The 15,501-nt window shown below is 43.0% G+C and overlaps 1 protein-coding gene across 4 annotated transcripts in view; it reads left to right on the top strand.

Annotated features, from left to right (window-relative positions):
• Positions 1-15,501, top strand: part of tbc1d22a (TBC1 domain family, member 22a) — a 134,411-nt gene that overhangs the window by 109,386 nt on the left and 9,524 nt on the right. The window lies entirely within an intron of this gene.

Below are 15,501 nucleotides of genomic sequence, written 5' to 3'. Positions count from 1 at the left end.
ACTGCATGTCTTGTCACCCATGTGTTGAAGTTGACAGCATTATGCTGTACTTAGCTGGATACGTTCGTGGATTCATCTCCTGGTTGTGTAAAAACCACATTAAAACCAGACTGTGGAGGTATCCATTGCCCTACATCCCTCTCTGTTACCTCCCTGGTAATTAACTGTAAGGTTTAAAAGTCGTCGTGAGTGCATTAGTAGATGACAGCAGACAGCTGCCAGAAGGTGACTTTGGTTGCCAGCTCCGTTGGGGCATCATCTCATACAAACACAATCTCTGTTCGTTGTTTTAGTTTTCACTGATCTACTCTATTTCCTTTCTTCTTTATAACATTTCCCTCTACCTCCTTTGTTCCGTCCGTATCTTTTCTCCTACCTGTCTTTGTTGTTTATTGATGCTGGTGTTTTCTCCAGTGTTTTGAGTCTTCTCACTTCTACTCAGTCAAATAAAAAAAAAAAAGCATAGAAGGAGGAGGAGGAAATAGACGGGAAAGGACACATTAGCAACTCACATGCAACCAACCTCTGTTCACATTCAGTATGAAAAAAAATTATTGCCTTAATTGCCTGATTCTATCAGGACAACTTAAGCACATGTAAACGCGTTACTCTGACTAATATCAGAGTTTTACTTATTACTTAATACTTACTTACTTAAATCGACATGTATACCCCTTAATTGCAGTTAAACTAGAATATGCGTGTGCGCATGCTCCACAACCAGTGCGCTGGCATATGACCCCAGAACAAAAACATCTAAGAAAGACTGTCACAGAAGAACAAGAACATAAACAGAGCTGGTAGAAGAATTTTTGGAAAGATGACGAGACAGCGCTTATGCTAAACCGGCCGGTCTGCCGCATGGACCATTCCCCCGGAAAGTGGACTGTATTAACCTGCGGAAAAGACACATATCGCCACTTAGTGTGGAGGAGGAGGACATGTTAGCGCCACTATTTGATTTTACCCTTTGCATGTAGACTGGGACAAGGACCACATTCCAAAAGTCCAATTTTGATCATAGCTCGATTAAGCTGTGCATGTAAACACACTCATTGCATCTAGACTTGAAGTGATCAAACAGATTTTGCCATACTGAAAGATACCCAGCACAGTAAAGTGTTTGGATTGGAAACATGGAAACTTTGTCATGTTTACATACAAGTGAAGTTGCCCTTCACTTGTGAGTTCCTCTTGTAACGCCTGACTGAAGGTAGAAATACTGTTTCAAGTGTAAAATATAATATTTTTTGTGCTTTTTTAGCTAATGTTCACTCTACAACTCCATTTTTATGGATATCTAGATATTCGGTTTTTGATTTCCCCTTCCATGCTCATTCTTAACTCCATTACAGCCTTAAAGGGACAAAATGTCCATGCATGCACACATTAACTTTAATCCTAACTCTGTCGTTTTACCTACTTGCTGCTGCTTTGCCATACCGACTACCAAATGGTGCCCCAAGGGCAAGCAATCCATCCTCATGAAGATGAGCGGTAAAGATGAGGCGTAGAGGGAGGAGAGACTCTGGGTGGCGATGGGAGTCGGAATAGATTAAACTTTAGAGAAATGGAGGGACAAAAAGAAGTTTGTTTTGGCACTGAGACTTTTTATACTGTGCGGTACACTTTTGTGTGCAATGGTGTATCCCAAGGCTATTATTCCAAAACCACAATTTTATTCTGTGCAGTCTTACGGATGATTAATTAAAGCTGGCTATGCATTAGGCTGCCGTGTGCACACTCTTGAGGCTATAACCACTTTTCAGAATGGATGCAACAAACAAAGGGTCTGGTTTCCATGTAAATGACTTAAGACGTGACTTTTGGTGGCTGGTTTTCCTTTAAACAATGGAGGCCAGGCGCTGGCTGCAGGAGTTTTAGGTCGATTTACCTGCAGATTAACCCCTTCCTACAATCCGCTGACAAATCCTGTCTGGACTTAACTCTGTACTGAGCTTCAACCCAGATGATCTATTCACATTTACATTTACATATATGCTGTTTAACCCTCCAAATCATTTGCAGACTCGTTGGAGGGGCCCAAATGAATATAAAACATGTTTGATATTTTGGATTCAAAATCTGGGATTTCCATCTGCACTTTCCCAATAAGCCCGAAGAGACAGTGGAACTGTTCTTCAAAAGTGAAGCCAAAGCAAGTAGAGCTCCCCCTGGTGACTGGCTGCAGTATAGGTCATAAGCTCCACCTCCTCCATGTTAGTGGACAAGACTTGGGCCAAATAGCATCAGTTTTCCCAGGAAGTGGGGATGTGTTTTCAATATTTACATACAGTCTATGGTCGTTAGGCTAACCCTAGGTAGCATTCTACTCTACATAGATATTAAACTGACAATTAACACTCTTTGGACCATTCCTCTACCATTTTCTCATCCACACTTTTGATCTTCTTCATCATCATCATCATCTTTTTGTTTGGTTGGCATTTGGCAAACCAGTTTGCAGACGTAATGCCACCAACTACAAGACAGGAGTGGGGATCAGTCTTCATTTAGTTTACATCCATTTCCCAATATGATCACGTGAAATGGTGCTTTTAGTGCTCCATGATCTGGCAATATCCTGTCCAAGCCAGATTGGATTTTACTAGGCTAACTTTTTAAGTGCTTGCCGTTTTTGTTTTAATGCAACAAGTGGTTCAATCGTATCGTTCAAAATCTGAAAATAGCAGTCCCGACGTTGTGAATAGAGAATTGAAATTGCAGTAATTTAGCCCTTGGCAGTTCGTGGTGCTGCCTTTTTAAAAATCGCTGTAGAGTTGTGTTATTTTTTGCTTGAATGAGAAATGACACTTCAGAGGTCCTGCTATTTATACAAGTGGGATAAAATTATATTATGTGCCGTCCGTGAGTCCCAACATGTAATAACTATGGAAGAAATCTTCCGAAGTAACAATACGGTTGGAAAAAGCATGCGTTTTAGATGGAGGCCATTTTGATTAAAGATGATTCATCCTCTGAGCGAGACACTGGAGCCTGTCTGAGTTTGAGGATGAGACATCAGCTTACTCATCTGTTCTAACATTCATATTCTCCTCTAACTCTCTCCCATGTCCCGCTCTCTCTCACAAATAACATTGATACTTTATTGCCGGAGTTCATTTCAGACTGAACTTAAGGTGTAGTTGCAGCTTTTTCTAAATGCATTTCTGCAGCAGTTTGAACAGTGCACAGATAAGCCATGCTTACCTTTGTGTAGTCAGTGAACCCGTTCTTGCGTTGAAATGTTAAAAAAAAAAAAAAAATCTATGTATTTATGGAAATTTTTTATCATTTGAACAAGACTCCGCAAGCATACTGAGAGAAGACAGAGCCTGTAGGGAAGTCGGTAGTGGCAGACAAATTTTAGAATAATCTTTTCACGTAGAGACACAGTAAGGAACACATTTGTCATATGTATGTGTATGTATATATATATATATATATATATATATATATATAGAGAGAGAGAGAGAGAGATGATTAGAAATTTGTTCCTAAACATCAAAAGGTATGTAAGCATAGACCACAGGTGTCAAACATACGGCCTGCGGGCCAAAAGCGGCCCACCAGAGGGTCTATTCTGGCCCGCAGCATGAATATGTAATTCAGTGTCCTAAAACAGTGGGTTTTTTTAAATGCCCTCTGTGAAATGTGTGAAATCTGAGGGAAATATAACAAAAGATGAAGGCTGTTTTACCCCAGCTGTATACATTTGACCTGGATGCCAGAGTAACTTCCTTTCCCACAATTTTTTTGTTGACCTAAAGTAAGTCTGGAGTCACTCCGTTGGGAACTGTGGCAAAAATCTGCCAGCCCATTCAGTTTATTAGTAAACTCACGTTATTAGTTGTGAATACACCAATCAGACATACATTATGAGCATGTTCCTAATATTGTGCAGGTCTCCATTGTGCCTCCAACGTACACGAGTGAATGGACCCCAATCTCAGTCCGACTGAACAGCCTTTCCCAGTTGTGCCTTACTTGGACTGCTAGCACAAAATCATATCATAAAATATTTCCGCGCACTTGGACTAAGTTTAAATGATTGAAAACCACACCAGCAGTGGGTAGCTTAGAAGTGGATTCATGCATGCGCTCAAGCTGTGGAGTTACTCTAGGGTCTAAAACAGTTACCCTAAACTTTAGTTGTTTCTAACAGACTTGTTTAAGACTGTATTCCTTATCTTTTGTATTTATTAGTGTATTTTATGGATACAACAGTCATTGCATACGAGGCGCACACAAAAAAGCACACACGTATTCATAAATAGACACAGCCAAATGTCATCCTGGCATTTTCCCCTGCCCGGTATACAGCAAATGAGCTCTCATCGTTTGTTTGTTTATGTCTTCGCGGGAAGTCTGTTGTCTGTGTTTAATGGAACACAGATGTCCTGTGTGTGTGCGTGTGTGTGTGTGTATTGTATGGCACAGTGTGTTTATGCTCCAGACTGGCTGTACATATATATATATAAATACATATTCAGATTGCTGTGCATTAGAGTTAATGTTACAGAAAGATGTAAATATGACTTTTAATTAACATACACAAACCTGGACATACAAGCTGCAGCTTTGAGGAAAATGTGCTCGTATAATGCAATCTACTAAGTAGTTTTCTGACGCAGATTAGTGTCGATGTGGAAAGTGAAGAGTAAAGATTTTGCCTTCTCCCAGCTTTAGTGCTTTAATTCAAAGCGATTTCTGCCTCTGATCCGCTGAGCCTCAGAGTTTAAACGTGGGCCTGCCAGGTTCTTAAGGGCCTGTTGAACAGACCTTATCTCCACATGCTTTATCCAGCAACCCTCACAGCACCCGCTCCTCCAAAGCCTGCCTTTCTTTCTGTCTTTTCCCGCATCTCATTCGCTCTGTTTTTCTCTCTAATTCCTGACCGCTCTGTTTTTTTTTTTTTTCCCCCCACTCCTCATTTGTCTGCTGCCTAGCTTCATCCTTTGTTTTCCCCTGCCGCTTCCTTCGGCCCCTTTATTTCAATCTGACTTTTCTTTTCACTGTGTATCTTTTTCCATTCCTTCTTTTTTCTTCCTCCCATGACATTTCGTCCTTTGTTGTCTCTCCAGGAGACGAGTGTTGGTCAGTTGATCTGCTGCTTTTGTCCAGACTTAAATGTATCAGTGAAGCTGGATATAAGCTGGATAACAATGAAATCCTGTACAGACGTTTATCGTGCTCTGAGGATGAGTCCTTACGACTCCGGTGATCCTCTGATTTTCCACCTAGCACCACTACGAGGTAGACCTACATGGTTTTCCAGTGAAATGGCTCAACAACTGTTGGATGGATTACCTTGTGTGCTTTTCCTCAATCATCACGATCCAGTCATAACAGTGATTCGAATGGACTTTCAATCTTAATGCATGTAGACCTAATGAAATTCCACATTAGCTTTACTAAATCTCCAGCGCTAATTGGCAAACTATTAACACTGAGCAGCAACTCGCCAAAATTCAATTGCTAAAAGATGTCTGTTGTGTTTCAGAATTAACTCAACAAAGACTCCCTAAAGCTGATGCTAATGGGCTAATTTGACAATGTTGCTCTAGCAGTGTATTTGCAAGTTGCAAGCAGCTATTTATTTATTTATTTATTTATTGCGCATATAAACCTATAAAACTAAATTACATAGATTTCAATTAATGTTTTGCTCTAAGGGGGCAACAACCATTGGCAGACAAAACTACATAACTGCATTTCCAATTAAATACCCAACACTATCCATGGTAATTAATGAAAGCATATAGTAAACAACATGTTTGCTGATCAAATTTGCTCTGAATGAATCTCGTATAGGCTGCTGTGTTATATAGTGTTGGAAGGTAAGTGTCAGTTTGAAATAAAGTTCTTCAAATGTTTGGATAAGTTTTAATTGCAGAGGCTAGTGGTCCCCTAATCCTACCGAGAAAATAATAAAAATAATCGACGGATTTAATGAAAAAAAAAAAAAAAGAAGCAGCTAGTTGGCGTTCTCACATGCTAAACTAAGTAGTCCTATTTCCTTTAATATTTAGCCCAACGCTTCAAGGTAGAGTGTTATAAAGGGAATTTTATATGGTGCTACTTTAAAGTTTTTGCGCCCTCTGCCATGCTCCTACCATGCATTGACATCAGCCAACTAGAGAGAGGCCTTTAGTTGCTTAGAAGGTATCCTGCGTTCCTTTGTGACCTCTCTGACTCATATGCATGAGGAATGGCATTCAGCATGTTGGTGATGTTGCCGCCCTTTTTTGAAATCACGGTGCTGCATAAATTGCAACGTTGTGCTGTTACACTCCCTTCTTGTGAAGTGAAGCCAGGCTTTCAGTCTCTCCACCATCACGTCTTCCTTGTCGTCACGTGATGTGAATGACGTAAAGATGATTCTTCTTCTTGACGTATCGCCACCTTCTGGACTGGGATGTAAAGACTGAGCACGAAAAGTATCGATAAAGGGAATCAATAAGCGTGAAGGCTAATGGCATCGATGAATTGAACCAGTTGGCACCGGTTCTTTTAAAGAATCGGTTCTCAATGCCCATCCCTAATTATGCATCTTACTTTTGTCAGCCACTCCTGTGAGGTGTAACAGTCGTCTTAAATCTCCTCTGTTTGTTCATGATCTGTCTGACCGTGGAGTTGTGGATTCCAAACTCTTCAGAGATTGTTTTGTGACCTTTCCCACAGCTCTTTTCCTGAGGTCCTCGGAAAGCTCCTTTGTCCGTGCTATTGTAAACTTCCACAAACGTGTGTTGTGAAGACTAGATTTTTTTTAAACAAAATGGGACACTGAGCAACGCCTGAGTCTCATTACATTGACTGGAAACACTTCTGAACAGATAGACTCTTTTAATCCTTTGCAACTCACAGATATGTAATATTGGCTGATTTTTCAAAAAAAAAAATAGTAAATATAGAACTGCAGTATCTTTGTTTAGTTTATTTTATTGGCTTTTCTTTTCCCTTTTTAAGCAGAAATGTAGAAAATTGTGAATGGCGAAATAACTTTCAACTGCCAGCCAGCGAAAATAAAACCTTACATTGCAAAGTTGGCCTTAGAGTTAATAATAATGTTTACCTCATTTTAGCAGGTCTTACTAGACGATGACAATGTAGTTATAAGCTCATTATTTGCAGAGGAAAAGAAAAAAGCGAGAGACAAGACACAAAAAAGTGAAAGGTTAGGGTTGGGGTTAGGGTTGGCTTGTCTTTTCATGGTAGAATGTGCGTGCACACATGTAACACAAGTTCTTGGCATTTTAATAGAGGCTTCTAACCAGTTCCCATCAATCTACTCATTATTACACTCCAGTTTCCTCAAGCCTGGAGAGCAGCTTGACTCGCAGCAGCTAGTTAGCGCAGTACAACATTAACAGCTTGTCGTTTTGTTTCATAGCAGCAGATGATCGGTCTGATTGATTTGCGCTTCGCAGAGTCGGAGCCGAACCTGCGCGCTCCCCGACACGTACAAATAATACTTTGTCACAGATAAGAAGGCTTCTCAAAGCCGCGGCGATATTAGATTGAAAAGCTGAAAAGGTCAAACTCACAAATGTGGGAGTTGAAACGGCCCTTTTGAGATTACTCTGTTTGATATGCAGACCTTTCTGAATCTCCTCAGCCGCTGCGGTGGCAGTCAGTCGCCGTGAGAAAAACAAGGCTAATTGACTCAAATAAAAGTGAAACGCCGAAACCGGTGGCATGTTTAATTAAGAAAGGCATGCGGAATGTCATTTTAAAAAGGATAATTCGTGCATTGTTATCGGGCATAGTGAGGCGGGTGGCTGCGAATCTCCCGTCCTGGTTGTGGGATTGGATTGGTTAAGCCGCGAAATGAAAAGCAGGAGGTGCATGGCACTCCCCAAGCAATCTGCCTTCCACCGTTCCACCTCAGCTAGCACACCGCCGCTAACCGCCGGCCTGGGCTGCATGGATAAGTTTGCGCACGCGTTTTCATGAATATTCTGCTTCACTCGGAGTCGCGCGCTCGCAGACACGACGGCGCGAACATGCGCATAAGCAGCTCTGTCTCACTTGTTCCGTTTTATTCGCAGATTCAGGTGTCTCCTAGCGCGCCCGCTTTCAAACACACACACACACACACACACGCTCACGGTAATGGGCAAGCGGGGAGATATTATGCAGGTGTGTGTTTGCACTGCTGTTTTTCTGGAAAAAGGCCACAGTCGGCGCCATTCCCATTAGTCTGCACTACCCTCAGAGAGCACCTCTGCCCTCTTGTTTGTAAGCCTGCATTTTATTTTATTTTTATTTTTTTGTTTGTTTCGTAGCTGTATCGACCTGGAAATTTGACTTCGGAGCTGTCTACATAAAAAAAAAAAAAAAATACCTCAAGGTGTTATTCATTTTTTTGTGACATTTTCAAAACTGAGGAATGTCCACAACACAGCAGACAAAAAAATTCAGGTAGATGAGAGATTGTTTTTCCTGCAGTCCTGGTGGTGTCACTACTGCAACGCGTTGTGTGCGTCTCCCATTTGTATTCGACAACTTGCATTAATCATGCATCAGGACACCTTTACAGACAGTGCATATGGCCCCGCTGAACGCGGCCATCTAATACTGTTTCCCGGCGATTTCATTAGTAAGCGCCGCTAAATAGCCTCCGTTCGCGCGGATCCTCGCCGCGATCGTTAATGCGAGGCCGAGCGTTTATGCGAATACAAAGCTATTAGTCCTGTGTAAATGACTACGGTCTCTCTTTTTTTTTTTTTTTTGTGTGTGTCTTCAGCAAGCCGCAGAGGAGAGCTGAAGCGAGGAGGGAAAGCGAGTGAGGGGCGGGAGAGTGAAGGAGGGCGAAAAAGATTTGTTCTCGCTTTAATTAATGGTGTGTGAAAAACTGTGGACCTTTGTAAATGTCAGCGGCTGTCCTCAGATCAGCTGCGTGTGGAGAACGCCTTGGGTTAGGCAGCCTCGGCAATAAAGGAGGGAAGGGTACTCCAAAGTGGACCGGAGTGTTCCGGAAATGTCAGTCCTATTTCAGTCACCGTGACAGGGAGCGCAACTTTGTTTGGGATGAATTTTTGTATTGTGGAGAAGATGATGGCCTCCCGTGGTAATAATACGTTACGTATACTGTATGGAGAGCCGGCTAGGGAAGTGTGTTGTGTTTAGCTTGAAAAATGTCAGGACAACATGGGGCGAGACATTCAATTAACATTTCCAGCATGGTGTCAGGAAAATATCCTTATGTCATGCACATAGTAAAAGCCTACTTACAAATAAACCTGTTGATCATTGTCAGCACCCACTATAAAGCACATGTAACTACTTTGTGGCCCAATATGGCCGCTTTTCCTGACACCCTTTCGTATTTTTATTAGTTTTTCGTCCTTCCATTCAGAGTCTTAATTCACCCCATCCGTTGTCCCGATAAAGGTGTGCTCTGTGGCGCAATCTCTTTAAAAAGTTTATTTCTGGAAAAGCGAAACTCAAAAATAAATAAATAAAAAATGGAAAAAAAAAATAAAAATCCATCCAGTCTAATTATCAGAACAGAGTGCGTCCCTGTCAAGACGCCAGAACAAATGCTCGGAAAATTGGGACTCTCACCATTTAATCGGGACATCTGGTCACTCTAGATGTTTTCCTCTGCCAACACAAATGCTGCAGGGTATTGTAAACAGTGTAGTCCAGAGGGCCCTCTACTGGGAGAAAAAAAAAAACAAAACAAAAAAAAGACCAACGTTTTACCGCAATGGATTCTATATGCAAATTTGGATTTCTGTTATTTTATGATGTCAATGTGCTGAAAAGGCATTAGCCAGCCCGCAGAATTAAGCTTCCAGTGCTTCGCTTAAGCCATTAAAGTGCAAGATACAGCTCAGTCTTTGCTTTGCTCCAATAAAAGACGTCTGTGGAGTTACAGGATTCCGTTCGGAGTGTCGTGTCCAACGTCCAGACATCTTCTGTGGGGGTTTCGATCGTTTTTGCAATGTTCAGTTGTTACATTTGTCTGCTCCTGTATTACTGCGCCTCTGACGAGCTTCTTTCATTATTTACCTCCGTGAGCGATAGCAAGTCCCCTTCAAGCTCAACACCTTCCAATTCCCCTTAAAGAGGCCGAGGCCGGCCCGTCCTTTGATTAATTCCGTACTTTTCGGCCATTTATCACAGCAAGACCTCCTCATTTTCTCTCCCCCGAACTTTCCTCCCAAAGTCGGGTCGCATCAAGGGGCCCGGAGCTTCTCTGATGGATGGCGCCGTAGTCAATAGTGTTGAAAGTGAGACAAGGCCACCCCCGGTAAACAACTTTTAATAATCACCCTGTTGATTGAGTGCCGCGCCCGATGTGACATATGAATCCGTTTGTGCCAGAACGGGTGGAGAAGAAGGGGGGGGAGGGGGATCCGCGCAAAACAGAGGGCTTAATATGGCGGAAGTAATTATGTAAGCCCTCCACCAGATTTCCTGCCTTTTATTCTGTGACATCCCTCTTTCATTGCTCCCTTTCCACCTACACCCTCTCCATCACTGACAACTAAAGTTCGCTTTCGGGCTAACTTGTGTGGGCTCCTGCGTTGAATTATGGCGGCGTACAATTTTGATGACCAAAGCTGTCTGGAAAGCCGGCAGTGATCAGTCATGGCGCGGCGCTCGGTGTGTGTGTGCTTCTGCTCAAATATGTGCGCAAACACGGCTGCGTGTTAGCTTTCCCGGCGAGGGGCGGCGGTGGGTGTCATTGCTCTCTTGATCGCTCCTTACAAGAGCGGCCGCGTCTTTGCCAGGAATTTCCAAAAAGCATTTATCAGCTCAGAACAATGGTGAGTGATTAGCTCTCTGTCTGAGAGCCATTACCGACATTATCGTCGGGCCGAGGTTGATCCTCCAGAGGGAGGAAAATAAAGACGGGAAGAGCTCGGAGAGTTTTATGGCTTCTCTTTCGCTCCGAGATAACAAAATAACGGGAGTTGCTCCGTCAGCTCACGAGCCGACCGCGTGTCTTCCCTCCTCGGCTCATTTAAGACACGAAAATGCCAAATAAACGGCCGCATCGACCCACTTGTGAGGAATAAACAGACTGCAGCAGCAGCAGCAGCAGCGAGAGGAGAGGAATTTTTAAGAATAAGAGAAGAAAGGAGTTTTTGAGGAATGAGCCGGGGTCATGAACCGAGGCATAAATATCGAATTTTAAATTCAAATGCTCTTATATGCAGTCAAAGCAGGAACTGAGGCGTTTATGCTGGAGTTTTCCGGGGATCTTGAACTCGTGATTAGCGGAGCATTAACCTCTCTGAACTTGGAGTTAAACCGTTTCCCTCAACAATGAGATTGTTTTTTTTTTTCTGAAATTCAGCGTGTGTTCATGATGATGCCGTAGTCAGTGTGGCGCCCAAGCACATACAGGCGACAGAACTTGTAGCGATGTATTCAGTATGCGTGAAAAACAAAAAAACTCTGCCAGAGTTTAGCTGGTAGTGGTTCATGCAGAGGAAGTAAATGGTTAAATATCGACGGCGTGTGAACTTTGAAGTTGAACATGTCGAAAACTTGAAACTTGTCAAGCCGAGTGAAAAATCACTCTAAATGCTCCGGTACACAGAAGAAGCAAAGACACGTCTTTTAATACTTAAATTGCTTCTGGCTGCATTTTTCCAAAGGTTATGAACTTGTCATTGACTGGTGCAGGATGGGCGCGAAGCTAAAGCCTGCCGACTCTGAGTGTGAACTGCGGGGAGGAGAGAGATCTCTTTTGTCGTAGCATCATACCCATTCACACTTATTATTTTTAGCTTGTATTCTAACCATTAAAACGGATCTTTCTGTGGGTCTGGAGTATCAAAATGGTCTCATCACTAACACCAACGGGTTTGGTTTTATGTGTACTGAAACCTTTCAGCTGTTATCAGGCTTTGATCTGATCCACACTCCCACAGTATTTAAATGACCAAAGGCTCTACCCACACGTCTACTTTGGCTTTCATGAAGAAAGGCTTCGTGAATTAGTTTGGTGTCTACATGGAGAGACGTTGACCTAATTACACGAATGTCAATTTGTTTAGATTTATTTACATATTATTATTACTACATATTACTTTTTCGTCAAGTCAGTGATCATGTGGATGCTTCAGATAAATCCAGATCTGTGTAGCATTTTGTTGCACTTCAAAGCTTCCTAGCTTCCTAGCCAACTAATAGTAGCTCTTCTGGATTCCCATTTTAGGTAAGAAAAACAGACTACTGCCACCTGCTGGTATGGAGATTTATTTTTTATTCTCGCAAGTGCAGAATTATTTGCCAACTTATGTGCGGTTGACTGTAGTCTTTGTGATGCGTTCAAGTGCAACTTTGTGACCCACACATAAGCAACATGTGGGGACTTCACAGTTATTTGAGCTCGACAAGGTGTGTTCCCACCTTTCAATCTGTTAAATTTTGATACAAAACCGAGGTATTTATTTAAAGAGGGCTGGTGTTGGGACTAGAGATCGACTGATATATTGACCAGCCAATATATTGGGCTGACTTTTTTTTAATGGTATTGGCTGATACGTGGGTGCGTATATACATAGAGAGAGATTTTTTTTTTCTCCCAGCAAGATTTACATGCAGGCGCTTCCACAGGCAGCCCTGTGCTAGTGGAGACGCTGAACACCCCTGCAGCCCATACATTGCCCCTCTCCCACTAGCAGAGTGTGTGCCGCTGGAAGCTGGCAAATGCTTGTACTCATAGGCATGTCGAGCACCAATAAAATTTTGGGATGAGGAGAAAAAAAAAGTTTGTCTTTTGGCTACCAAACAAAGACCTATTTACTTTATCACTCAGCACCAGCACCAAGACATTGCAGTTATTAGCAACAGTCCCAACTTTTACTATTGTTGTTGTGTAGTAGGAGTTTGCTAGTTGATGTTTTTTTTTCATAGCTTTTTCATAGGTTGTCAACCAAACACTGTCCACAGTTTAGATTGGAGTTGTTGTTAAGCTTTTGGTAGGAATATGTGTTGATGTTAAAGCCAAGTTGTAATGCTAATATCCCCTGTAGCTAAAGCTCTGACCCTAGAATTCTTTGAGTTTAATAAACGTTTGTTTTTGGTTAAACTGGGACTTTTCTTACCATTTTGTCATTTTTAGCATTGAAATGGAGGGAGAAAAAACAGTATTGGTTTAAAATATCGGCTCAGAAAAATCAGCCGCACTGATTGGTCATCGGCCAATCCTGATGTAAAAAAAAAATCGGTATCAGTATCGGCCCTAAAAAAAATCCATATCGATCTTTTTCTAATTGTGATATATGCACATTTCCTAATTTTGGCGATGACCTGGTTAGTTACACATCACATTTACTCAATTTATTTGGCAAGAATATGGCTACTTTAACCATACAAAATGCGGCTTTTCCCCGTCCAGCTTTCTACAAGGCAACTTGGCTGATGCCACACTATGCCAGCTCTTCCTTCCACATGCTACAGTGCCCCGCTCCTGCATTAGCACCCACTGTTTGCCAGAGTGCCCATTTTGTGTAATTATATGAACTACAGCAAGCTAATGGCCCCAACAGAGCAGTGCCTAGGCCCATTACACCTCAGGGTGCTCTAAAACACCATTACCACCAGCGACTACCTGGAGCGTTAGTGCATATAGGTGACAGTTTGTGTGTGCAACTGCACCTCTGTGTGCGTTCATGTAGATGCGTTGTTTGAAGGAGGTCGGAGGCGGATTGATGCATGTCACAGCAACAGTTACCGCAGACAATTGACGTCTTTCGCCGCGAACGCAGGTCCGTTGATATGGGCGTGAGCGTTATACCTGTCACCTCTCCTCCATTAATTCCTCCGGAGCTTTAGCTGCTGGAAGCTGTAGGTGACACAGCAGAAAAGACAGGGATGCAGCTCGCGCGAATTTGGGCTCTCATTGTACGCACTTCACTTAGCGCCATCTCATTCTGCCAGCAAATAGACTATTTGGTTCACAGGACAAGCGGGCTTTAATTGTGTGTGTGTGTGTGTGTGTGTGTGGTTGTGTTTGCCTCCCACCTTTACTGCCAATGGATTCAGTGGCTGCTTTAATAGTGTCTGAAGTAATATTTCTTTCTGACTCCATTCGAGGTCTCAGCTCTTATAACCAATATCCATCTGTGGCTCGCATGCATGCATAATGTAGTTTCACCCAAGTTAGCGCTCAGAAATGTGACTTCAGACTCTGCAGTGCGGCGTCCTCGTGTCCCTCAGCCACGCTTCCACTCAGGCTGTGGGAAGAAAATCCACGGCTCCGCCGTTCCCCAAGGAAGATTTTTTCCCCTCAACGTTTGTGACTCCGTAAATGTGAAGTGGACACGGGGATGGGCCGCATTAAATCAGCTCTTCCCCAGTCACGTTAAAACAATAACTGTACACGGAGCGAGTAAATTTCACTTGACAGGGGCCTCGGCTGTCTGTGCAGCCGTTTTACTGTTATCCCTTTCTCTTTTTAAAGAAAGAGCCTTAGCACTGGCTCTATTGACAATCTGCTTTCCCCTCAGTATCAATAGCCATTAACCACTCTAAGCCTTGCCAAGCGTAGGAGATGGAGAGCTAATTGGCTTTTTTTTTTTTTTTTTGTAGTGTACTGTATACAGTAATGGTGAATCAATCTCTTTGTTAGCATTGTGGGATAAATGGATATTCATTCCTGAATAACCACAATCGCCCACACATGAGGCTAGCAGCGGTAACACCATTACGTACCTACGCACACGTACACATGTTTCTGTCCTGCCTGTGCCTCTGATTCGTCATACCATCGCAGACACAGTGACACAAACACTACCCTCATGCATGAAGCAAATAGGCATGTCCAACCCCCACCCCACCCCCTATGTAAACACTCCGGCTCGCTCTTGCTAACACTCATGGCCTCTCAGCGTGGAGTGCTGCCACCTGCGTGGAGTGGAGTGAGAGCAGCGTTCCCCCCTGACAGCGAGATGTATGCAATTAAACCATATTAAAGTCATTAGCCCAACACAAGTGATAGCCAGCAGATGGTTACCATGCAGAAATATGCTCTTAATGAAGCTCCTCCGTCACCAGGCATGCATGAGTGCATGAGTGCGCGCGTCGCGCGCATGCACTTTTGACTGTACGGCTCGGAGCGGCGCTCGATCAGGCGGCGCTCGGCCTCTCTCTCGGAGCGTAGTCGTTAGCGCCCGCGGTTGATTTATGACGACTCGCCGGAACATGGTACGTATCATCCTTACTGTTATTTGTTTCAGCGGGGGTCAAGATAAGTTACATGTGTCTGAGCTTATCGCACAGATTCCTGAGTTTTTTTTTTTACTTTGCTGGGCTTGTGCCGACGAGAACCTGAAGTGTGGCGTTGCTAGGAGACGTGCTGCAGGCATCAGTGCTGTGCTGCTGATTGGAGCGACTCACAGTCCTGTATTATGGTATAAACTCTAAGAAAAACGAAATTGTGGGAGGTCAAACCAGGTTAGTAAGTTTTCAGTACTAAACTCTGACTGGATGTTTCATTCAACGAAGTTACATTGGACTGGTCTTGGTTTCACA

The sequence above is a fragment of the Mugil cephalus genome, chromosome 22 (genome assembly GCF_022458985.1).
Source record: "Mugil cephalus isolate CIBA_MC_2020 chromosome 22, CIBA_Mcephalus_1.1, whole genome shotgun sequence".
Classification (NCBI taxonomy): domain Eukaryota; kingdom Metazoa; phylum Chordata; class Actinopteri; order Mugiliformes; family Mugilidae; genus Mugil; species Mugil cephalus.
Note: the sequence above shows the minus strand (reverse complement) of the source record. Positions and strands in the feature narration are given on the sequence as shown.